General features: G+C 48.0%; 1 protein-coding gene and 1 pseudogene across 1 annotated transcript in view; both read left to right on the top strand.

Moving 5' to 3' along the window:
• The window catches only part of LOC141094147 (uncharacterized), a 248,201-nt gene that overhangs the window by 27,961 nt on the left and 194,648 nt on the right, over positions 1–25,592 (top strand). The window lies entirely within an intron of this gene.
• The window catches only part of LOC141094157 (uncharacterized), a 51,651-nt pseudogene continuing 33,428 nt past the window's right edge, over positions 7,370–25,592 (top strand).

Here is a 25,592-nt window from a genome sequence, read left to right as displayed (position 1 = left end):
TTTTTTTTACCTTTGGCATACTTCAATAGTCTTAATGAGAGGCTAGAAGCTGCCATAACCCGATCGCCTCTGCTACATACAGGCGATGATCAGATTGGCTCTATGTAGCTGAATTACTCACTTGCTATGAGAGCCGACCACTGGGTGGCGCTCATAAATATCCAGCACTGACAACCATAGAGGTCTCCAGGAGACCTCTGTTTGTCATGCCGACGAACCGGTGACCCCCAATCACCTGACGCGGGTCAACGGTGTGCGTATTTCCGGCACTATTGCCAGAAGTGCCATTTAAATGCTGCTGTCAGAGTTTGACAGCGGCATTTAAGTAGTTAATAGCCGCGGATAGATTGCGACTCAGCCCGCGGCTATTGCAGGCACATATCAGCTGTTCAAAACAGCTGATATGTTCTGGGAAATGTGTGGGCTCACCGCCGGAGCCCACGCCAAAGAGCGGGATACTGACATCGGTGTACTATTACGCCTGATGTCAGTAAGGGGTAATAAGGGTCTTGCGATTAAACTTCATGAGAAGTTCCGTGAATCTCTTTGAGCTCCTAGAGATGCTTCTCCAGAAGAATTATTTAGTAGAAATCCTCTGCGCTGCTGAACGACTGAAGAGACGTCAGTCCATGTGTGGGTTAATGAGAAATTGTGGCTTTATTCTTCGCATTTAGAAGTTACAGGAACTTCTTCCTCAGGAAAATGAAGGCGCACATGTGATTTCTACCAAACAATTCTTCTGGATAAGAGTCTTTCAGGTCACATCGTATCTAGTGATGGGCAAATAGCATGGTTGCTCGGGTGATCGAGTATTTTGGCGTGCTCTGAGATTTAGTTTTCGTCTGGATGACCCAGAGGTTGTGATGACAACCCCGGGTCATCATGGCACAGGTCAGGCCCCGCGATTATATCGCGGGGATGCCAGCCTGAGGCAGATTAACCCCCGACCCTCTGCCTCCCCCTGAACACTGAGATCGCACTCGATCGCAGCACTTAGGGGGTTAACAGCCAGGGGCGGCGGGGGTGCTATTCCTGGCTGTCAGTGCAGGATGCTCAGCCACTGCAGTGCTCAGCTCCTGCACTGATCGGGCAAGAGATGCTGAAATTTCAGCATCTCCTGCCCGATCGCTGCTGTGTTTGGTCAGTCAGATTGACTGACCAATCACAGCGCTTGGAGTGCAGGGACTGACTGCAAGGGTCCCTGCACCCCTTGCCATGCCTCTCATTTGTCTATGACAGCTGTCTGCACTGAACTACCACTGCGTGTTTACACGTAGTGGTAGCTCAAAGGTATGATGGGGATAACCCGTCATGATGCGGGAACGGACATCCTGCCATGACGGATTATCCCCGTCATTGGACGTTAAGGGGTTAAAGTTTGGAATATTGTGTATATTTTGATATTGAAATTTATTGATCCACTACATATGTTTTCATATAATTAATTCTAGTGATGTCACTGCGGAAGGAGTGTGTTAATGTTTTTAAATGAGGAAGCAGCATACTAGGGACATGTTATGATTGAGATTCCTGGTCATCTTGCATTCACTGATTTTCAATGATGTTTAGATCATGGGACTGTGAGGGCCATTGTAAAACCTTCAGCTTGCACCTTTTGAGGTCGTCTACTGTGGATTTTGATGTGTGTTTAGGATCATTATCCATTTGTAGAAGCCATCCTCCTTTTATCTTCAGTTTCTTTACAGATGGTGTTATGTTTGTATCAAGAATTTGCTGAAATTACATTGAATCCATTGTCCTCTCTACATGAGAAATGTTCCACCGCTCCAATGGCTGCAGCACAACCCCAAAGCATGATTTATCCTTCCCCATGCTTAATGGTGGGCAAGATATTCTTTTCTAGAAATTCTCTGCACTTTTTCTCCATACATTCCTTTGATAATTATGGCCAGAGTTCTACTTTAACCTCATTGATCGACAGGACTTGTTTCCAAAATGCATAAAGCTTGTTAACATGTTCATCCATGAAGGACATATTTGTGCACGTGTTTCTGAACAGTAGAACAATTTGACACAACACCAGAGTCTGCTAAAACTTTCTGAAGGTCTTTTGCAGTCAAGCAGGGGTTCTGATTTGCTTTTCAAGCAGTCCTACGAGCAGCTTTTGCTGAAACTTTGCTTGATCTTCCAGACCTTATCTTGACCTCCACTGTTCCTGTTAACTGCTATTTCTTAATTGCATTTAGAACTGAGGAAAGGACAACTTGAAGAAAACTCTTTGCTATCATCTTACAGCCTTCTCCTGTTTTTGGGTCTCCACCATTTTCATTTTCAGAGTGCTAGGCAGTTGCTTAGAAGAACCCATGGCTGCTGTTTTTTGGCACAAGGTTAGAGGAGGCTGGGTTTTTATAAAGCTGGGAAATTTTCATCACCTGGCTTTTCCTAACGATGATATCTTCAACTTGCTTAACTGTTCCCAATAAAAGGATTTCTGTCCAGGGGTGCCTGAACTTTTACATGTCACTGTAAATGCTTCATCGAGTTGGTACTCAATATTTAACCTCTTAACTCACAGAGCTTTTTTTGGTTTTGCACTTATCGCTCCCCTTCTTCCCAGAGCCATAACTTTTTTTATTTCTCCGTCAAAAAAGCCATGTGAGTGCTTGTTTTTTGAGGGATGAGTTGTACTTTTGAACAATACCATTGGTTTTACCATGTCATGTACTAGAAAACGGGGAAAAAAATTCCAAGTGTGGTGAAATTGCAAAAAAAGGGCAATCCCACACTTGTTTTTTTACTAGGTTCACAAAATTCTAAAACTGGCCTGCCATTATGATTCTCCAGGTCATTGCGAGTTCATAGACACCAAACATGTCTAGGTTCTTTTTTATTTAAGTATTGAAAAAAATTCCAAACTTTGTTAAAAAAAAGCGTCTCCATTTTTCATGATCTCGGGTGGGGTGAGGGCTTATTTTCTACATGCTGAGCTGACGTTTTTAATAATACCATTTTGGTGCAGATACGATCTTTTGATCACCTGTTATTGCATTTTAATGCAATGTCGAGTGACCAAAAAACGTAATTCTGGCGTTTTGACATTTTTCTCGCTACGCCGTTTAGCAATCAAGTTAATATAAAAAAAGATTAATAGATCGGGCGATTCTGAATCCTGTGGAGAGATAAGTAATACAGTGATCACCAGTAACATTATAGACAGGAGCTCTGTATATAGTGTCAGTGTACAGGTAATACTGTACTCACTGGTGACATTATACAAAGGAACGCTATATATAGTGTCAGTGTACAGGTAATACAGTGATCACCAGTGACATTATACACAGGACCTCTGTATATAGTGTACAGGTAATACAGTGATCACCAGTAACAATATACACAGGAGCTCTGTATATAGTGTCAGTGTACAGGTAATACAGTACTCACTGGTGACATTATACACAGGAACTCTATATATAGTGTCAGTGTACATGTAATACAGGGCTCATCAGTGACATTATACACAGATCTGTATATAGTGTCAGCGTACAGGTAATACAGTGATCACCAGTGACATTATACACGGGATCTCTGTCTATAGCATTTAGTGTGCAGGTAATACAGTGATCACCAGTAACATTATACAAAGGAGCTCGGTACACAGTATATAGTGTATAGTGTGTGTGCATGTAATACACTGACTCACCAGTGCCATCTGTAGTTGAAGTCCTTCATCTTTGCTTTTCTTCAACCAGCACAGACCGCCGTCACTTCTTCCAGCCAGGACTCGTCGCTGCAAAAAATAACACACAGTCATCAATAGCTGATTGATTCCAGAACATTTTCCTTACTTTTTCCCTGACTTCTACACTATGTCAGATGAAGAAGAAAAGCAACGTAGTACCGCCCTGCACAGTAACAGGATCCCCTTTTGTTCCCTCCATGGAAAACCGTTTCCTAAAAAGTAATTACATTACAGTAGCAATAATGTCCCTAATTGGACCCTAAAGAAATTATGTTCCCCACTTGTCACCATAAACTTATATATCATATTCCTCATTCTGGCCCCCAAACAGTAATAAAGTCCCTCATCCTTGCCCCCTTTAGTTAATAATCTTGCCCAGCCTGACCCCCTATGTCCCTTGTCCAGACTGGCCCCCAGATATCATCCCGCTTCCCCAGGTATACATACTGGCCCTCATATGTCCCTTGTCCTGCCTCACCATATATCTCTCCTGGACCCGCATATATCCTTCCTGGTCCCTTGTCCTGCCCCCCCCATATAGCCATCCTGGCCCTATATATATGCAAGCTGCCTCCCCTATATATATATCCACCCTGGCCCCTCCCCATATATCTGCATCCTGGTCCCTTGCCCTGCCCCCCTCACCCATAAATCTATCTTGGGCCCCCATATATCTGCATCCTGGTCCCTTCCCCCCATATATCCATCCTGGCCCCCCATATATGAATTCTTGCCCACTCATATATCCATCCTACCCCCTTCCATATATTCATCCTGGCCACCACCTCCCCCCATATATCCATCCTGGCTGCCCCATAAATCCATCCTGGCTTGCCATTTATATGCATCCAGGCCCCCCTATATATATGCATACTGGTCCCTTGTCCTGCCCCTCCCCCATATATCCATCCAGGCCCCCCATATATATATGCCTCCAGACCCCCCATATATATGCATCCTGGTTCCTTGTCCTGCCCCTCCCCCATATATCCATCCAGGTCCCCCATATATATATGCCTCCAGACCCCCCATATATATGCATCCTGATTCCTTGTCCTGCCCCTCCCCCATATATCCATCCAGGCCCCCCATATATATATATGCCTCCAGACCCCCCATATATATGCATCCTGGTCCCTTGTCCTGTGCCCCATAAATCCATCCTGGCCCCCCACATATACAGTATGCATCCTGGCTCCCTCATATATCCATCCTCGTCTCTTATACTGCCCCACATATACATCTATCCTGGCCCCCCATATGTATCCATCTGGGCCCCCCACATGTACCCATTCTGCCCCCCCGAATGGGTATCCATCCAGGCCCCTTGCCCTGTCCCTCCCCCCGTGTGTGTATCCATCCTGGCCCCTTGTCCTACCCCTGGCCCCCATGTATAGCCATCCTAGCTCCCTCCCGTACGTGTATCCAACCTGCCCCCCCGCACAATCATCTATTCTGGGCCCCTCCGTATGTGCATCCATCCAGGGCTCCCCCCTCCCCTGTATGTGCCTGCATCTAGGCCCTCCTCCCCTGTATGTGCATCCATCCAGACCCCTCTCCCCTGTATGTGCATCCTTCCAGTCCCCCTCCATCCCCTGTATGTGCCTGCATCCAGACCCCTCTCCCCTGTATGTGCATCCTTCCAGTCCCCTTCCATCCCCTGTATGTGCCTGCATCAGGCCCTCCTACCCTGTATGTGCATCATTCCAGGGCCCCCCATCCCCTGTATGTGTATCCATCCAGGGCCCACCATCCCCTGTATGTGCATCCTTCCAGGGCCCCCCATCCCCTGTATGTGCATCCTTCCAGGGCCCCCTATCCCCTGTATGTGCATCCTTCCAGGGCCCCCCATCCCCTGTATATGCATCCTTCCAGGGCCCCCCATCCCCTGTATGTGCATCCTTCCAGGGCCCCCCATCCCCTGTATGTGCATCCTTCCAGGGCCCACCATCCCCTGTATGTGCATCATTCCAGGGCCTCCCATCCCCTGTATGTGTATCCATCCAGGGCCTCCCATCCCCTGTATGTGCATCCATCCAGGGCCTCCCATCTCCTGTATGTGCATGATCCATCCAGGGCCTCCCATCCCCTGTATGTGCATCATTCCAGGGCCTCCCATCCCCTGTATGTGCATCCTTCCAGGGCCTCCCATCCCGTATGTGCATCCTTCCAGGGCCCCCCATCCCCTGTATGTGCATCCTTCCAGGGCCCACCATCCCCTGTATGTGCATCCTTCCAGGGCCCCCCATCCCCTGTATGTGTATCCATCCAGGGCCTCCCATCTCCTGTATGTGCATCCTTCCAGGGCCTCCCATCCCCTGTATGTGCATCATTCCAGGGCCTCCCATCCCCTGTATGTGCATCCTTCCAGGGCCTCCCATCCCGTATGTGCATCCTTCCAGGGCCCCCCATCCCCTGTATGTGCATCCTTCCAGGGCCCACCATCCCCTGTATGTGCATCCTTCCAGGGCCCCCCATCCCCTGTATGTGTATCCATCCAGGGCCTCCCATCCCCTGTATGTGTATCCATCCAGGGCCCACCATCCCCTGTATGTGTATCCATCCAGGGCCCACCATCCCCTGTATGTGTATCCATCCAGGGCCCACCATCCCCTGTATGTGCATCCATCCAGGGCCCCCATCCCCTGTATGTGCATTCATCCAGGCCCCCATCCCCTGTATGTGCATCCATCCAGCTCCCTCCCCATCCCCTGTATGTGCATCCTTCCAGGGCCCCCCATCCCCTGTATGTGCATTCATCCAGGCCCCCATCCCTTGTATGTGCATCCATCCAGGCCTCCCCCGCTATGTGCATCCATCCAAGCCCCCTCCGTTATGTGCACCCATCCAGGTCCCCCCCTGGCCAGCGGTGGATGTGTGCGCCCGTAGCATGACACTGACGTCATACACAGGGCGCACACATGCCACTATCAATTGGCACGCGCGCTGCAGCCGTTCAGGTAAGGAACGCTGCGTGCGCGCCCCCTGCTCTTTTAAAGGGCCCGCGCCCCTTTTTTTTTTTGACTTCTCCTCTGGCTGGCTCCTTCCCACAGCCAAAGGGAGGGCCCACTGGGGGATTCCCCGGTACCCCGCCAGGCCAGACCGAGCCTGGACATCGGTGTACCATTACGCCTGATGTCAGTAAGGGGTAATAGGGGTCTTGCTATTAAACTTAATGAGAAGTTCCGTGAATCTCTTTGAGCTCCTAGAGATGCTTCTCCAGAAGAATTATTTAGTAGAAATCCTCTGCGCTGCTGAACGACTGAAGAGACGTCAGTCCATGCGTGGGTTAATGAGAAATTGTGGCTTTATTCTTCGCGTTTCGAAGTTACAGGAACTTCTTCCTCAGGAAAATGAAGGCGCACATGTGATTTCCACTAAACAATTCTTCTGGATAAGTCTTTCAGGTCACATCGTAATCAGTGATGGGCGAGTAGCATGGTTGCTCGGGTGGCCTCCGAGTATTTTGGCGTGCTCGGAGATTTAGTTTTCGTCATCTCAGCTGCATGATTTGTGAATTGTAGACAGACTGAGTCCATGTGAGAATTCCCTAACACACAGACCCTCCATACATGTGCTGAGATATCACACAGCCGCGACACATGCAGCTGATTATGGGGAGCGCAGCAGAGCCCTACATACACTGAGGCCGCTGATCATGTGACCCCTGACTCCTCCCCTGCTGTGACCTCATCACAGGTCCTGTGCGCACAGAGCAGCCATATATGTGGCAGACATTCGCTGGATCTTCTCCTTTCTGGACTGGTTCCTCCTGTGAGTCCTATTAACCCCTTATTCCCTGTATTCTCCTGACAGGACAATATCTGAATTCGGATAGTGTGACAGGAATTTAAGCAATGTGGAAGGAAAAAATGACAATTTAACTGTTTTCCTCACAAAAATGTTACTTTGCCTTTTCATAAAGGTAAGAGGAGCAATGACCCCATACACTGTGCTGTGCAATGTCTCCTGAGTGCGCCGATGCCCCATAGGCTCGGAAGGGAAGGGACGCCATTGTGGCTGGAATAGATTGCGGACGCCATGTCACGTGAAGAGCCCCTGACAAGCCAACAGCAGAGACCCCACAAGTGACCCCATGTTACCCCCTCCACCTCTGGGGGACTCATCTCGGGGGCAGTGAGGATTCCTAACCCTCAGGGAGTCACAGAATGGTATAACACTGAGCGGAGTACATGAGATACGACCATTGTTTCCACTAAATTGTTGCTCTGTCCCCAAGTCTGGAATTATCAAAGGGAAAATAGGAGAAAACAGAAACAATTTGTTCCACAATTTCTCCTGAGTGCGCTGATACCCCATAAGTGGTGGAAAGCTCAGAAGGGAAGGAGCGACGGTCCGAGGGGGCCATGTCACATTATCAGAGTCCCAGAACAGCAGGACCCCCAATAAGAGACCCCATTCTACAAACTCCACCTCACAATTAGTTCAACTTTGTCCCAGAATTTTATACCATTGGTCGATGAAGAAATAATTACATTTTACCACCAAAAAATTGTTTTAGCCCCATTTTTACCTTTTTACAAGGGGAAATAGGTAAAAATGGCACCAAAATTTGTCAATTTCAGATGAATGTGCGAATACCCCATATGTGACTGTACAGAACTTCACACCCACACAGCGAGACTCGGGAGGGAAAGAGCGCTATTTGATTCTTGGAGAACACATTTTCTTAGGATACAGTAGGGAAAATGAGTATGTGACACACTGCAGATTTTGCAAGTTTTCCCACCTACAGAGAATGGAGAGGTCTGTAATTTTTATTGTAGGAATACTTCAACTGTGAGAGACAGAATCTAACAATGAAGAACAGAAAATCACATTGTATGATTTTTAAAGGGAACCTGTCACCTCTTTTTGCTGCTATAAGATGCGGCCACTGCCTTTCAGGGCTTATCTACAGCATTCTATAATCCTGTAGATAAGCCCCTGGTTGGACATGAACGATAAGAAAAATAAGTTTTATTATACTCACCCGGGGGGCGGTCCGATGCGGTCTGGTCCAATGGGTGTCGCAGGTTCGGGTCCGGCGCCTCCCATCTTCTTGCTCCCCGGTATTGCGCTCCCGCGCAGGCAGACTTCTCTGCCCTGTTGAGGACAAAGTAAAGTACTGCAGTGCGCAGGCGCTGGGCCTCACTGACCTTTCCCGGCACCGGCGCACTGCAGTACTTTGCTCTGCCCTTAACAGGTCAGAGAATTACGCCTGCGCAGGAGCACAACACGAAGCAAGCAGGAGGATGACATCGCACGAATATGAGAGATGCCAGACCCGGACCTACAACACCCATCAGACCACACCGGACCGCCCCTCGGGTGAGTATAATAAAACTTATTTTTCTTATCTTGCAGGTCATATACTGTAGGTAAGCACTGAAAGGCAGTGGCCTCATCTTATAATGGCAAAAAGAGGTGACAGGTTCCCTTTAAATAATTAATTTGAATTTTATTGCATGAAATAAGTATTTGATACAATAGAAAAACAGGATTTTTGGCCCACTCCTCCATACAGATCTTCTCCAGATATTTCAGTTTTCGTAGCTGTCGCTTGGCAACATTGAGTTTCAGTTCCCTCCAAAGATTTTCTGTTGGGTTCAGATCTGGAGACTGGCTAGGCCACTCCAGGACCTTGAAATTCTTCTTAAGTAGCCACTCCTTAGTTACCACGTCTGCGTGTTTCTGGTCATTGTTCTGCTCGAAGACCCAGCTTCGACTCCTCTTCAATGTTCTTACTGAGGGAAGGAGGTTGTTAGCCAAAATCTCCCGATACATGACCCCTCCATCCTTTCTTCAATACGGTACAGTCATCCTGTCCCCTTGCAGAAAAGCACCTGCAAAGTATAATGTGTTTACCCTACAATGCTCCATAGTTGGGATGGTGTTCTTGGGGTTGTACTCATCCTTCTTGTTCCTCCACACATAGTGTATGGAGTTGATACCAAAAAGTTCTCTTTTAGTCTGATCTGACCACTTGACCTTTCCTATGCCTCCTCTGGTTCTTCCAGAAGGTCATTGGTGACCTTCAAATGGGCCTGGAGGTGGCTTGCTGGCGTGAAAAGGGGAACCTTGCATGCCATACAGGATTTTAATCCATGACGGTGTGCTGTATTACTAACGGTAATGTCTAAGACTGTGTTCTCAGATTTCTTCAAGTCATTCACCAGGTCCTCCCGTGTAGTTCTGGGCTGATTCCTGACCTTTCTCAGAATCATCCATACCCCACGAGACAAGGAAGATAGGCAGTCATCTTGTATTCCTTCCATTTTTCTAATAATTGTGCCAACAGTTGTTGTCTTCTCACCAAGCTGCTTGACTTTTGTGCTGTAACTCATCCCAGGCTTGTGCGGGTCTACAATTTTGTCCCTGGTGCCCTTAGACAGCTCTTTGGTCTTGGCCATTGTGGAGAGGTTGGAATGTGATTGTATGGACAGGTGTCTTTTATACAGGTAACGAGATTAAGCGTGTGCAATGTGAGGTAGCACTGTCATCTACTTAGGGGATTCTCGCTTGCAGCGAACAAAAACCAGTTCAGGCACGGATTTTCCATCAAATCATACAGTCCTTGCGGTTTATTCACGCCTCATAAACCACAGCAGCAACAGAAAGTTCACTTAACAGCATTACCAGCATAGCGTCCATTATAATGCTTCACTCTTATTATCAATGTCCAGTTCCCAGGCTCACTTAGCCTCACAATTATCTCACCCACGTCAGGGTTCCTCATGCGGCTTCAGCATTCCGCACACGTTCATTCCCTCCAGGGAACTCTCAGGCACACATCGCCATTGCTCCCAGCCACTTCACACGTGCTGTCTGGGAGGAAGCTCCATCTCTGCAGGACCTTAAACACTGGACCAACCAGGTCCCAGCATTCACCACATGTGACCTACCCTGGCCATATTATATGGTCTATAGCCATGCCCACCGGGTCATGCGACTATGACCTCATCACAGGTCCTTCACACACTTAGCTTTTTAATACAGGCGTTTTCAGACACACCCCTGGGTGGGTTTGTAGGTAACTGGCCTCCCCAACTGCCAAGTTACCTGGAGACTTCTCCCTTATACCTTGAAATAACACAGCAGCAATATCAGTGCTGCTCAGTACGCATAACTAAGTCTCCATCTCAAAGCCACCCACTTTGAGATACATAACCATCCTTCCGGATTCTGCCAGACATCCTTTCTCTTGGAACCTCGACACAGCGCCCCCTAGCAGACATAGTGGTTACTACACCACATACCTCGCCCCTCTGTTCAAACTTGTGGGGTTGAACACACAACCTTACATCAGGCTCTTGAGACCGGGCACGCATCACACCTTGCCCCACAGGTCGAGAGAACCTTTTCCCAGTGTCATACGGCCTCCTCTCCACGTTAGGCCCTCCCTCGCCCGCCAGCGGCCTTGATCTTTGACCCTCCAGTTATAGTCTGTCTGCGTCATCAGACACGGTCCAGTCACCACCTTCCTCTTCCTCTTTGTTCCGTTCCCCGACCAGCTCCCCCAGTTGGTACGGTCATCAGTCCTAATCAGGTCTACTGTACTGTCTGGCCTGAGTCTGATTCATTCAGGGTCTCACAGGAACTACGGTCTCTTAACGTCATCCTGCCGGTTGAGCTACCACTTGCTGACATTCTTCGGCCATCTGCCCTGTCACTTCTTGGCGGAACTCTTCGAGTTCTTACATCTGGTTGGGTTGTAGGCGGCCGCCACCTGGTATTCCGTACTTCTTTATTAATTCGCCGGCGGTCCTGCCTCAACTGCTCCATCTCTTGCAGGTACCTCACTCGATACTCCAAGAGCATCTGAAAGTCTCTCAGGCTCTCCACGGAGCCAACCACCAGGATGGGAATCCTACCCACCTCACTAGATACTTGGTCTTCATCATCAGGAGGGATCCGCACTCTCACCACACCGGAGATATTTACAAGGTCTTGCATTACCTTCCCGGATCTTCCAATGATTCTCCCAATCAGAGCTTTGGGTACCGGTACCACCTCTTTCCGCAAACCCAGCTGATCCATAGCCTCCTTTGTTAATTCTAGACGTCGAGCAGCGTTCACATTACTCTGCCTGACCCTTTGTTTAGTGTAGAGACATTGTAGATGCATCTCCTTTAGGACAGCTACTCGGGTAGACGTATCTTCTCTGTCCGATACTATCACCAACTGCCGAGTCTCAGGTGCCCAGTTCACCTCACACGCCTTGACCGCTTCCTTGAAAGCCTCATGCACACCTTCCTCTGCACAGGCCCCTTGCATGTCCTCTGGTACATCAATCACAAACTGGAATGTTGTGGTCTTGCTCTCTTCCTGGACCGAAGGCTCTAGCTTTACCACGGACACTTCCTTCACTGCCGTTGACCCGACCGGGTGACTGTCTTCTTCCGTTCTTAACTCATCAACTTCACATGACTTGGTTCCTTCATGACCCTTTGCCCCGAGGGCTACTGGCCGTTCTGTCCTGTCATCACTTGCGCTCACCCGCGGTAAGTCTTCATCCAACTTCTCCCGCAGAAGACTTTTAACTACTCCTCTGAGTTCCTCCATTTTTTCTGTAAGGGTCTTGTTCACATTTTTCCACGTTGACAGGTGACTTCTGAGCTCCAAGACTTCTTTCTCAAGCCCTACCACATCCTCTCTTAAGGTGTTGTTCACACTGTGCAACGTTGACAGGTGACCTCTGAGGTTCAAGACTTCTTTCTCGAGCTCTTTCACTCTGTGCTCGGCCATTTGTCTCATAACACTTTCTCCTTCGAGCTGTTCCTTCACTGTCTCTTTTATTAACTATCTCCTGCTCTAGTTCTCTTTTGGCCAGTATGTGTTGCACCATTAGTTCTTTAATCATATCGTCTAAGGGTACCCCTGGGTTAGTCCCGTCAGCCGAGTGAACCCCCCAGTTACCCTCTGACTGTGTCTCTACTCCCATTATCTTCTTGACCAGGTTACCATCCATCCTGTCACAAGTTTCAGTCAGCACAGCACTAGATTCTGTCCTAGGGGTGGCTACTGGCAATGACACGTCACAGTCACACCACACCGTACAGTAAACCCCCAAGACACTCTCTCTCTGTGTGTCAGCTCCGCTCTTTTTGTTTACCCCACCCTTCTCATTCACACTGATGTACCCTTCAGGTGACGTCCGGTCAGTAAATTCGTCCGACGCCATTCTTTCTCCGGTCGCCCCTACGTCTGGCCTGTCCACATTAGGAGGCGTCAGCGTCTCAGTGTCTGCTAGCCCTACAGTAGACACATCTCTATCCTCCTGGCATAGGTCATCAAACCTGACCAAGTCCCGGCCCCACTCCCAGGCATACACTAAGTCTGGTGGTATACTGCCAACTTGGCACTTACTGCCTCCGAACTCCTTAAACACTACTCTGTCTACAGCATAGTTCACTGTGACCCCATGTGCACAGCGAACCTGGACCATTTTCTTGGTCAGACAGAGAGTGAGAGGAGTTCCTACCAGAGTCACCTGATTCTTTGAGTCCAACTGTCCCGATATCCCTTCACAGTGGAGCATCACGGTACACACTTGTGGCCCGTCATCATTCGGAAAGAATATCCCACATTCTGGAAATGACATACACATACACTGCGGTACTCCAGACATACCCACTGAGTCAACCAGTGCTGTCATTCCTTCAAACTTGGCCCCTTTCTGGATCACCACCCCACTTTGGGTTGTCGCCCCCTCCCGGGACTCCACCCCTTTTTGGGTTACCACCCCGCTTTGGGTCACCGCCCCCTTCTGGGACTCCACCCCCTTTCGGGATCTCCCCATGTCCGTTATACCGGTCTTCTCAGACCACAGTTCACACAACACAGTTTATGTCTTAACGATACCACACAAGTCCTTGATGGCACCACCACAGTTCCTGCTGTCACCGATCACCGAAACCACCGGCTGCTGTTCACACACACAGCGGCTGGAATCACTGTAGCTCCTGCTGTGCCGTCTTCGTGGACCCGCCGATCCACCGGAAGCTGCTTGTCACCTTTGTGACCCCACTGAGCCACCTCAAGCCGCTTGTCACCTTCTTGACTCCCACTGAGCCACCGCCGGCTGAGTTGAGAAAAGAAGAAAAGAAAAACACCACAAAAAACCTCAAAAACTCACGTGTCTTTTCTGCGTGCTATTCAGGACGTACCGTCTCTGCCTGAGACCGTCCAACACACAGGGCACACCGGGTGCAATTCAGGGAGCGACCCTCCTCCCAGGGTTTCCCAACACCGGCCTCACCAACACAAAACTCACGTGTCCTGTCTATGTGCTATTCAGGACGCACCGTCTCCGCCTGAGACCGTCCAACACACAGGGCGCACCGGGTGCTATTCAGGGAGCCGACCCTCTTTCCAGGGTTTCCCAACACACCGGCCTCACCAGGTCCAGGGGCTTAGCGGGTGCTATTCAGGACATCCGTCTCGGCCTGAGACTGCCCAACACTTACGCCTCACCAGGTCCAAGGTCATACCACGTGCTCCAGGGCTCTTCCCAACACTGACCCTCCAGGACCTTGCTCACTGAACCCTCCAGGAACACAGTCTTTACCACTGACCCAGGTCAGTACACCACGAACACCAGTCCGTTGCCTGTGTCGGCCACACAGGTCCTCAGATACCTCTTCCCCTCAGAGGAACCCTATAGCAATCACCAGTCTCTTGCTCACTGAGCCCAGTCAGTAAAACACTTTTTTTTTTTTTCTTTCACGACCGTCACCTGCTGGCCGCGCAGGTTCTCGGACCCCTCTACCGCAGAGGTGTCCTATCAGTCTCTTTCTCCTCACCGATCCGGACAGTGCCTTACTCACTAGGCCGCCCCACGGTTCCAGAACCACAGCCGGGCAGTGGCTTCCCCAACCATCAGCCTTCCTGGCTCAGCGTTGCCAGCACTGCAACATGCACTTTTTGGAAACCGTTGCCCTTAGCAACCGACTTTGCAGTCCTCTTCCGTTGCTCCCAGAAACAACAACATTGCCCGCATTCTCCACCAAATGTGAGGTAGCGCTGTCATCTACTTAGGGGATTCTCGCTTGCAGCGAACAAAAACCAGATTTTCCATCAAATCATACAGTCCTTGCGGTTTATTCACGCCTCATAAACCACAGCAGTAACAGAAAGTTCACTTAACAGCATTACCAGCATAGAGTCCATTATAATGCTTCACTCTTATTATCAATGTCCAGTACACAGGCTCACTTAGCCTCACAATTATCTCACCCGTCAGGGTTCCTCATGTGGCTTCAGCATTCCGCACACGTTCATTCCCTCCAGGGAACTCTCAGGCACACATCGCCATTGCTCCCAGCCACTTCACACGTGCTGTCTGGGAGGAAGCTCCATCTCTGCAGGACCTTCCACACTGGACCAACCAGGTCCCAGCATTCACCACATGTGACCTACCCTGGCCATATTATATGGTCTATAGCCACGCCCCCCGGGTCATGTGACCATGACCTCATCACAGGTCCTTCACACACTTACATAGCTTTTTAATACAGGCGTTTTCAGACACACACCTGGGTGGGTTTGTAGGTAACTGGCCCGCCCAACTCCCAAGTTACCTGGAGACTTCTTCCTTATACCTTGAAATAACACAGCAGCAATATCATTGCTGCTCAATACGCATAACTAAGTCTCCATCTCAAAGCCACCCACTTTGAGATACATAACCATCCTTCCGGATTCTGCCAGACATCCTTTCTCTTGGAACCTCCACACAGCGCCCCCTAGCGGACATAGCGGTTACTACACCACAGCAATTAATACAAGTAATGAGTGCAGAGTAGTTGGCTTCTTAAAGGAAAACTAACAGGTCTGAGAGCCAAAATTCTGGCTGATTGGTAGGTGGTGAAATACTTATCTCATGCAGTAAAATGCAATTTAATTATTTAGAAAACATACAATGTGATTTTCTGGTTTTTATTTTTAGACTCTTACTCTCATAGATTAGGGGTACCTATGCTAAAAATTCCAGACCTCTCCATTCTTTGTAGGTGGTGTGAGAATCATGTGGGAATAGTGGATGAGGGCAGGTAGATCTCGCCCAGATACCTTTCCTATGTGGCCTAGTCTGGTCAGTATCTCACCTGGTGACTAATGAATAATGGGAGGTGGTTGTGTGAGTGTCTCAGCCTGGGAAAACAGAGAGCCTGTCTGTGTGAGAGACACACGTGAGTGAAAGCAGTGCCCACTGCAACTGTTGTTTGGCTGGACGGGAGAAGCCTGCCAGTTGGTAGTTAGGTTGTACCTTGTTTAGTTAGTGCCAGACAGGCAAGGATTTGTTTTATGTTTTATTACCTTTATGCATTGCTTTCACCTTTTAATAAACCTGACCCAGTGTCAGTTATACCCGAATCCCGGCTGTGCGCTTGAGTTTCATGCTGAACGCACGTGACCTTTGACCCCAGCAAAGGCGATCCCGGAGTGTTTTATCACAGTGGGAAAACTTTGAAAATCGGCAGTGTGTCTCCTACTTATTGTCCCCACTGTAGTTTGCGCATTCCATATACAGAGCCCCCAAGAGCTGAATCCCCCCTTAAGTTACAGCATTTTGGAAATTGCACCCCACTGGGAATTTATCTACAGGTAAAGGCACAATTTTGTCTCCATGGGTGTTTTCTAGAAATTACCAGCAATGGATGTTGCTTAGTGAATATTGCAAATTGCTATTGTAGTGCCCATACATAATTCCAATTGTAAAACCTCAGGACTTGTATATATGGCCACATGGATCTGCCCCCTAGGTTATGTAGGCACACCCAAGGGGAAGTCTAGAAGGAGGGAGGGGAGTATTTGGGAGATACTCGCCATGGTTGGGACACCCCATTAGCGAGACATATGAACAGTGCACATCAAGGTGACACCGGAGACGTCTCCTTTGGTATCAATGAGGTGGTTACACCCAATGTGACAGGAGGTGATCACAATAGATGTGTCCTCAAAAAGGAAAAATGAGAGGATTTTTAGACTGGATTCACAAGCCCCTAAGGGACTCAATGATCAGATTTCCTATGCCTGTTTTGTGTGAATAGAGCCCCATCCTGGATTACATTTTTGGATTTTATCCTCTACCTATTGCTATTCAGTTCCCTGTGAATGGGGTTCACTTATTGTTGTACTTCATGGAGACATCTGAGCTTCTATATCAGAATTATTTCTTACCAGTTATATCCCATATATAATATTTAGTAACTAACAAGTGTGGTGATCCTTGTGTATCTCTAATTATACAATAGGGGTCACATTTGACCATTTAGGAACATACTGTGGGCCATCATCCCATATTTTATGTAGTGGTAAAGTAGATCTACATGCCTATTGTATGATGGGAGGATGTGCAATACTGGTTTTTAGTCTCCCATGGAGCTGATATCAGAGATTGGACTTTTCAATATTGGTGGAATGCAATCCAAATTCATTATGGTCTCCGGCGTGGATTGCATGCTTCCGGACATGCACAGTCGCAGTTTCAATGTTCCTTTCATTTGGTGTTGGTGCTGTGGTTTTGTGTTGGTGGGGCAGTATGGTCAGGAGTCATGGGGGCTCAGTCTTGCAGCATGGGCGCTGTGAGGCGCCAGGCCACCCATCCTGCTGGTGCATTGTCGCTGCCACTGTAGTTAGCTGCACCATTAAAGCGAAATGGACCCATTGAGAGGTTTGCAGTGACATGGCAGTTGGCTTCATACAGTCTGATAAGCATGTTAAACTAAGAATCTCATGTTTTGTTCTACAGGATGGGCCATTTATATGGATACACCTAAATAAAATGGGAATGGTTGGTGATATCAACTTCCTGTTTGTGGCACACTAGTATATGGGAGGGGAGAAACTTTTCAAGATGGGTGGTGACCATAGTGGCCATTTTGAAGTCAACCATTTTGAAGTCAGCCATTTTGAATCTAACTTTATTTTTTTCAATGGGAAGAGGGTCATGTGACACATCAAACTTAGTAAGAATTTCACAAGAAAAACAATGGTGTGCTTGATTTTAACATAACTTTATTCTTTCATGAGTTATTTACAAGTTTATGACCACTTATAAAATGTGCTCAAAGTGCTGCCCATTGTGTTGGATTGTCAATGCAGCCATCTTCTAATGGCCTCATACACATGAGATAAGTGTTGGCTGAACGGTCATTTGGCAGTCGGCTATCTCTCCCGACTCCCCCATACACACAAATATTCCAGCTTTCCAGTGGTCTGTATGAGAGTCGCCTCCAGACTCCTCTAGGAGAGGATTATCTACAGGAAGAACAAACGGATTACCCCTGAAATTCAGGATGCCTGATCCTTCTCTGCCCTGACATCATCTGTCGGGAGACCCCCAAATACATTATATGGTCGCCCAAACCCCCCGAAATCAGTGATTTCATGTAACTTTAGTCTAATATGTATGGGGGCGATAAAAGGTAACTTATTGGACGCTGCCTCTGGCCCGGCCTAATAGACCTTCATACATTGCAGTCCAGACACCATTATTAGGCATGTAAGTATCGTAGTAACTAGGCCGCCTCATACTATCGAGTACTTGGGGAAGGAGGACATTCAGCCGGACTCTGTCACACCTTCTTAGATGCCATGCTTGCTTTTCACATCAGCAAGTAGTTAAACTGCCAGGGTTTTTGTTGCAGCCACACCTTTGCCGTCCCTGTGGTGTATATCTATGTTCTGGGTCCAAAAGGGTTAAACATTTGTTGTTAACCCCTTTCTGCCATTGGACAGACTATTCTGTCCATGTGCACTGGAACTTAATTCCCATGGATGGAACAGTACTTCTTACGCAATCAACCATGCTCACCGGGGGAGCGCGGCCGATCGTGGACGGGTGTCAGCTGATTATCACAGTGACACCCGGCGCTAGGTGCCAAGAGCGGTCGCAGACTGCTCCCGGCACTTTAACCCCCGGAACACTGCGATCAAACATGATCGCAACGTTCCGTAGCAGGCAGAGGGGCTGCTGTCAGCCCCTCTGCCTTTGGATAGGAGACCCCGAGGCATGACGCGGGGTCCCGATCGCTGCCTTGGAGACCTGATGTCATCATGACGACATCCGGGTCTTCAGAGCTGAGAGACTTCCTGACATGCGCAGTGCAAATCATGAAGTCTTTAAGGTCAGTGTAAAATCCATGCAGCGCTGACAGCTTCTATAGCATGCAGATCTGCATGCTATAGAAGCGATCAGCCTACACAAAATGAGTGTCCCATAGTGGGACAAAGTGTAAAACTAAGAATTAACTTAAAAAATATTTTTTAAATAATTGTAAAAATATTTGAAAAAATAATAATAAAATCAATATTTATATCCATCAATAAATAGGTATTTGAATTAAAATAATCTAAGCAATAAAGTACACATATTTGGTATCGCCGCGTGAGTAACGACCTGACTTATAAAACTGTTCCTCTAGTTAACCCCTTTAGTGAGCACTATTAAAAAAAGAAAAGGCAAAAAAACAATGCTTTATCATCTTACCGCCAAACAAAAAGTGGAATAACATTCTATCAAAAAGACAGGTATAAATAAACATGATACCGCTGAAAACATCATATTGTCCCGCAAAAAAACCAAGCCGCTATATAGCTCCATCACTGGAAAGATAAAGAAGTTATAGCTCAGAATAAAGCGATGCAAAAATAATTATTTTTTATATAAAATAGTTTTTATTGTATAAAAGCACCAAAACATAAAAAAATATAAATGAGGTATCGCTGTAATCTTACTGACTCGAAGAATAAAACCGCTTTATCAATTTTACCACATGCGGAACGGTGTAAACCCCCCCCCAAAAAAAAAAAGAAATTCATGAACTGCTGTTTTCTGTTTATTTTGCCTCACATAAATCAGAATAAAAAGCGATCAAAAAATGCCACGTGCCGAAAATGATACCAATAAAAACGTCAACTCGTCCCGCAAAAAATAAGACCTCACTTGACTCAGTGGGTCAAAATATGGAAAAATTATAGCTCTCAATATGTGGTGATGTAAAAATTATTTTTTGCAATAAAAAGCGTCTTTTAGCGTATGACAGCTGTCAAACATAAAAACCCGCTATAAATAGTAAATCAACCCCCCCCCCCTTTATCACCCCATTAGTTAGGGAAAAATAATAAATACTTTTTTTTATTTTATTTCTATTTTCCAACTAGGGTTAGGGCTAGGGTTGGGATTAGGGTTAGGGGTGTATTGGTGTTAGGGTTGGAGTTAGAATTGGGGGGTTTCCCCTGTTTAGGCACATCAGGTGCTCTCCAAACCGACATGGCGCCCGATCTTAATTCAAGCCAATTCTGCGTTGAAAACGTCAAACGGTACTCCTTCCCTGGCAGTTTGATCTTTGACAGGCACAACCACCAGGAATCTTGAATAGTGGTCCACAATGGTAAGGGCATAGAGGTAACCTGACCGGCTAGGAACCAGCTTCACATGGTCCAGGGCCACCAACTCAAGTGGCTGTTTGGTGATGATGGGCTGCAGAGGAGCTTTCTAGCTTTCTCTATCCTTTCTGCGCAGGTTACACTGTCCACACTCCCAGCACTACCTCTCAATGGCTTTCCTCATGCCAGTCCAGTAGAACCTCTCTCGGAGCAACGTTTCCAACTTCTTCCATCCGAAGTGTCCAGCTCCATTGTGGTATGCTCCCAGGACCATTGATGCATCTCTCTTTGGGACCACCACCTGCCAGACTAGCTCATGAGTGCGGGCATTGATACTCCTCCGACATAGCTTCCCTTCATATATGAACAGCCGGCCTTTCTCCTTCCACAACTGCTGGGTTTCGTCAGGAGCACTCAAACCTGGGCGTGAGTCAGCTTGTAGCAGTAGCTCCTTCACCAGGCAGACTGCCGGGTCATTATCTTGCGCTTCGGCCCAGTTATGATGGGGCAATGGATTCAGGGTGACCTCCTTCAAGCCAGACCGCCTGTCTTTCAGCCCCTGAGCACACTGGGCCGTCAGTGGTCGGTGGAAGGGAGGCAACTCTATCTCTTCCAGAGCCTCTGGGTCTTCTCCTGCATCTGGCAGATTAGGCATCCTGGATAGAGCATCCGCATTGGCATTCTTGTGCCCTGCTCGGTACTTGATAGTAAACTCGTAGTTAGACAGCAAAGCCATCCGCTGCTCCAGGGCATCCAGTTCTGCAGTGTCGAAGTGGGTCAATGGATTGTTGTCCGTGAAGATTGTAAACTTGGCAGAAGCTAGGTAATGCTTGAACCTTTTGGTGACCGCCCAGACTATGGCAAGGAACTCCAGCTTGAAAGAACTGTAATTATCCGGGTTCCTCTCAGTGGGACGCAGCTTCCTGCTGGCTTAGGAGATCACTCTCTCTTTTCCGTTCTGTACCTGCGACAGTACTGCTCCTAATCCCACGTTGCTGGCATCCGTGTACAGCCCAAAGGGTTTGTCATAATCTGAGTAAGCCAGAACTTCTTCACCGGTGAGGGCCATCTTCAATCTGGTGAAGGACTCCAATTCTCCAATTCTCCATTCAAACGTGGAATTCTTCTGCTTGCTTTTCTTGGACTGCCCCACCAGAAGGTTTTGCATTGGGGTAGCTATTTCAGTAAAGCCTTTGATGAATCTCCGGTAGTAGCCAAGGAATTGGCGTACCTCATGGAGGTTGCTGGGCTTCTTCCAGTCCCGGATGACCGTGACCTTGTCAGGATCTGGTGCCACACCTTCTGCACTGACACGTGACCAAGGTACTGTACCTAGGCTTCAGGAGGTGGCATTTGGAAGGCTTCACCTTCAGGCCAAAATTGGACAAAGCTTCAAATACTTCAGCCAGGTGTTCCAGATGTTCTTTATAGGTCTTGGAGAAAACAATGACATCATCCAAGTACAACAGGACTGTCTCAAAGTTCGTGAGTCCCAGGCAACACTCCATCAGCCGTTGAAATGTTCCTGGAGCAGTGCAGAGCCCGAATGGCATGTAATTGAACTAACAGAGACCCATTGGAGTAGTAAATGCTGTTTTCTCCTTATCTGCCTCTGCCACGGGAACCTGCCAATACCCACTGGTGAGATCCAAGGTGGAAAAGTAATTAGCGGTTTTAAGTGCAGCTAAGGATTCCTCAATCCTAGGTAATGGGTTGGCATCTTTATGTGTAATGCTGTTAATTTTCCTGTAATAAACACACATTCTCATGGTACCATCCTTTTTCTTTACAAAAACTATGGGAGCTGCCCATGGGCTACAACTGTCCCTGATAACCCCAGCTTCCTTCATCTCTTTCAGCATACTCTTAGCACATTGGTACTGTGTTGGGTGTATAGGTCTGTACCTCTCCTTTATAGGTGGATGGTCTCCAGTGGGGATATGATGTTGAACCCCTTTTGCCAGCCCAAAATCTAGTGGGTGTTTGCTGAATACCCGCTCATACTCTTGTGTCACTCTATAGACCCCATTTCTCTGGTATGAAGGTGTAGAGTCAGTTCCCACCTGCAGTTGCTGGCACCACTCTTCTAGCTGCTTTCCAGAGCCGTTGTCCTCCACCTGGTCGGATGAAACCAAGGGCTCTGCTGCCTGCAATGAATTGTTATTAACGGTGAGCAGCTTGGCAACTGTGGCGTACCGAGGTATTGTGGCTTCCTCCTCCCCACAATTCAAAAGGCGTACAGGTACTCTCCCCTTTTGTACATCAACCACCCCTCTGGCTATCAGGACAGTGGGCCTGCTTTCGGAGTATACTGGTTCCACCAATGCCTGGTAATCCCTCCCTCTAAGGCCTATAGCTGCCTGACACCATATCAACATTTCACTCCTGGGGGGTATTACAATGGGAAAATCATCACTCACTCTGACGCTGCCAATATCTCCGCCAGAGAGTTCGACCTGTTGCCTTTGCATCAGGGCTTGGATCTCCTTCTGCAGGACTCGTTGTTCACCGGAACCAGCAGTCTCAGCCACCTGTTGCAACAAGACAATAACCTCGGACAGACAGTTTTCAATTACATTTGTACCAAGAGTCATCATGGGATTACATTCACGTTGATCAATATCAACAACTATCAGACCTTGTGATTTTAGCTCTATCCGCCCCACCTTAACAGTAATTTCCTTGCATCCAATCTGCGGCAAGGTATGACCATTACTAGCAACTACTGTTAGTTCATCAGTTGGGCCACGGGTGAGTTCAGAATCAGTCCAGTACCTCTTGTACAGAACGTACGGCATAGTGGTCACCTGGAAGCCAGTGTCCAACAAAGCGTTCATGGGGATGCCGTCAATCAACACAGGAAGGATCGGTCTCCCCCCCCCCACATACTTGGCAGGGGCAATACCGTGATCTGGGTGGTGGTGGATAGGTTTTCTAAACAGGCCCATTTCATTCCCTTGGCAGCATTACCTTCAGCAGAAACATTGTCAAGGTTGTTTGTGCAGCATGTGGTCCGATTGCATGGGGTACCCCTGAATGTGGTGTCTGACAGAGGTGTGCAGTTTGTGGCCAAATTTTGGAGGGCGTTCTGTATGAAATTGGGCATCTCACTCTCCTTCTCGTCGGCATATCACCCGGAGAGCAATGGTCAGACGGAACGCACCAATCAATCCCTGGAACAAATTCTCAGGTGTCTGACCTCCGCCAGACAGGAGGATTGGTGTGATGCGTTACCGTTGGCTGAATTCGCTTTTAACAACCGGGTGAGTCAGTCCACCAACATGTCCCCATTCCTGATTAACTATGGCTTTAATCCGCATTTTGGGGAGTTTTCTCGGGTGGATTCCGGTTGTCCAGGAGCAGATGGGTCCGTTCAACGGTTAAAAAACCACCTGAATACTCTCTGCCGGGCTGAAGTCCGGCGTAATATCTCTCGGGCCCAGGGGAGATACAAATATTTTGCGGACAAAAGAGAGCCTCGGGAGACATGTTTCAGGTGGGAGAGAAGGTTTGGCTCTCCACGCGTAACATCAACTTAAAGGTACCATCAGTTAAGTTGGGACCAAAGTTCATTGGTCCGTACGAGATTATGGAGATAGTCAACCCTGTGGCATATAGGTTGCGTCTCCCCGCCTCCTTAAAAATATCTAATGTGTTCCATAAGTCTCTGTTGAAACCAGCAGGATCTGTCAAAGAGAACTCTGAGACTGTTGTTCCTCCAGTGCTGGTGGAGGGTCAATTGGAGTATGAGGTCGGACATATTGTGGACTCTCGGCGGGTGCGCCGCTCTTTGCAGTACCTGGTCCACTGGAAGGGATATGGACCAGAAGAGCGCTCATGGGTCCCTGCTCGTTTGGTACATGCAGATCGCCTGGTTCAGGCGTTCCATGCCAAGTACCCGGGGAAGCCTGGGGGTCCAGAGGCCCCCCGTTGAGAGGGGGGTACTGTCATGATCCCAGTGCAGGTTTTTGAGCTGCACACCGGGGGTTAATGTCTGGAGCTCTGTGCAGGTTTTGACCTGCACACTTGGGGTTAATGATTGTGGCCTCTGTCTGGTTCTGGGAGAGCTTCATAAACCCCTGGGTAGCTTCAATCCCTGCCAGTTATACTTTTGCCTTTGGCCTAGTGTGCTGACTCCCGTGTGCCTGTTTGTTGCTATAGCTTGTTTATATGGTTCTGACCCGGCTCTGTTTCCCGTTGTGAGTTTGCCTGTTGTTTTTGTACTGCGTTATTATCTGTGTATGACTCATTGCCTTTGACCTGACTACTCTCTGCTCGCCCCTCTTGTACCTTGCAGCTATCTGTGTATGACTCATTGCCTGTGACCTGAATACTCTCTGCTCGCCCCTTTGGTACCTTGCAGCTATCTCTGTGTGTGACTCATTGGCTACGTCCTGACTATTCTCACTGTCTATGCCCCTTGGTAACTTTGTCTCGCAGTTATTCTGCTAGGAATTGTCTTGCAGCTCCTAGTTCTGTGGAGTTTAGCCCACGCCTCTAGCAGTCACGTGCTTCAGGTCCTGCGGCTCTGAAGTACGCATCTGTTCGGTTGCTGCCCACTCCACAGATAGCTTTGAGCACACTTTCGCTTTACTCAGGGCACGCGCACTGGCTCAGTGAGCAAATTCAGTGCGGTGTCTTTGACATAGCTCTCTCATTGGCTGCTGTGACGCTGACGTCATCAGGACCTGAACCAATCAGGTCTCGATGACGTCGGGGGTCCCAGCATGCATTGTGCACCGGGATCCCCGCGTTATAAGGTATGTGGGGGTCCCGGGGGGAACAAAACCGCCGACAGTAGATAAACGTCGGCGCTGCACAAAGCCCAGCAAACACCAACGTTTATCTACTGTGGGCGGTTGGGAAGCGGTTAACTAAACGATTACCCAAGTATTGATAGTATTTTATTTTCAACTCATTCAAGAGGCTTTTGATAAACAACATTTTTGGTTTTTCCTTTCGGTGCAAAGATGACAAATTTTTGGCAGTTCCAACTCTTGAACAGACTACGTAAAGTTGACCTTGAGAAAAGCATGGAGATTGCAAATCGATCCCTACTACTTTCAAGGACTGTCCCTGAGCATTGTTAATGGACATTGCAAATAGCAGTTGAACTGGAAACTGGAGGCGTTTAAAATCAAAAAACAAATCAGATGGAATGAGTGGAATTCTTGGAATGAAAATGTTCTCTCCTTTGGCACATCCTGTTTCTGAGCTGTGTATCTAACCATATCTTGTGTGATAATGTCTGCTGAGCAGTGTACCTAATCCTCTCCTGTGTGATACTTTCTGCTGAGCTGTGTATCTAATCCTATCATGTGTGTTACTGACTGCTCAGCCGTGTATCTAATCCTATCCTGTGTGATACTGACTGCTGAACCATGTATCTAATCCTATCCTGTGTGATACTGACTGCTGAGCCGTGTGTCTAATCCTATTCTGTGTGATACTGTCTGCTGAACCATGTATCTAATCCTATCCTGTGTGATACTGACTGCTG

This window comes from Dendrobates tinctorius, unplaced genomic scaffold (assembly GCF_039654945.1).
Source record: "Dendrobates tinctorius isolate UK_male_01 unplaced genomic scaffold, ASM3965494v1 ptg000063l, whole genome shotgun sequence".
Lineage (NCBI taxonomy): Eukaryota > Metazoa > Chordata > Amphibia > Anura > Dendrobatidae > Dendrobates > Dendrobates tinctorius.
This window is presented reverse-complemented; position numbering and strand designations above follow the sequence as displayed.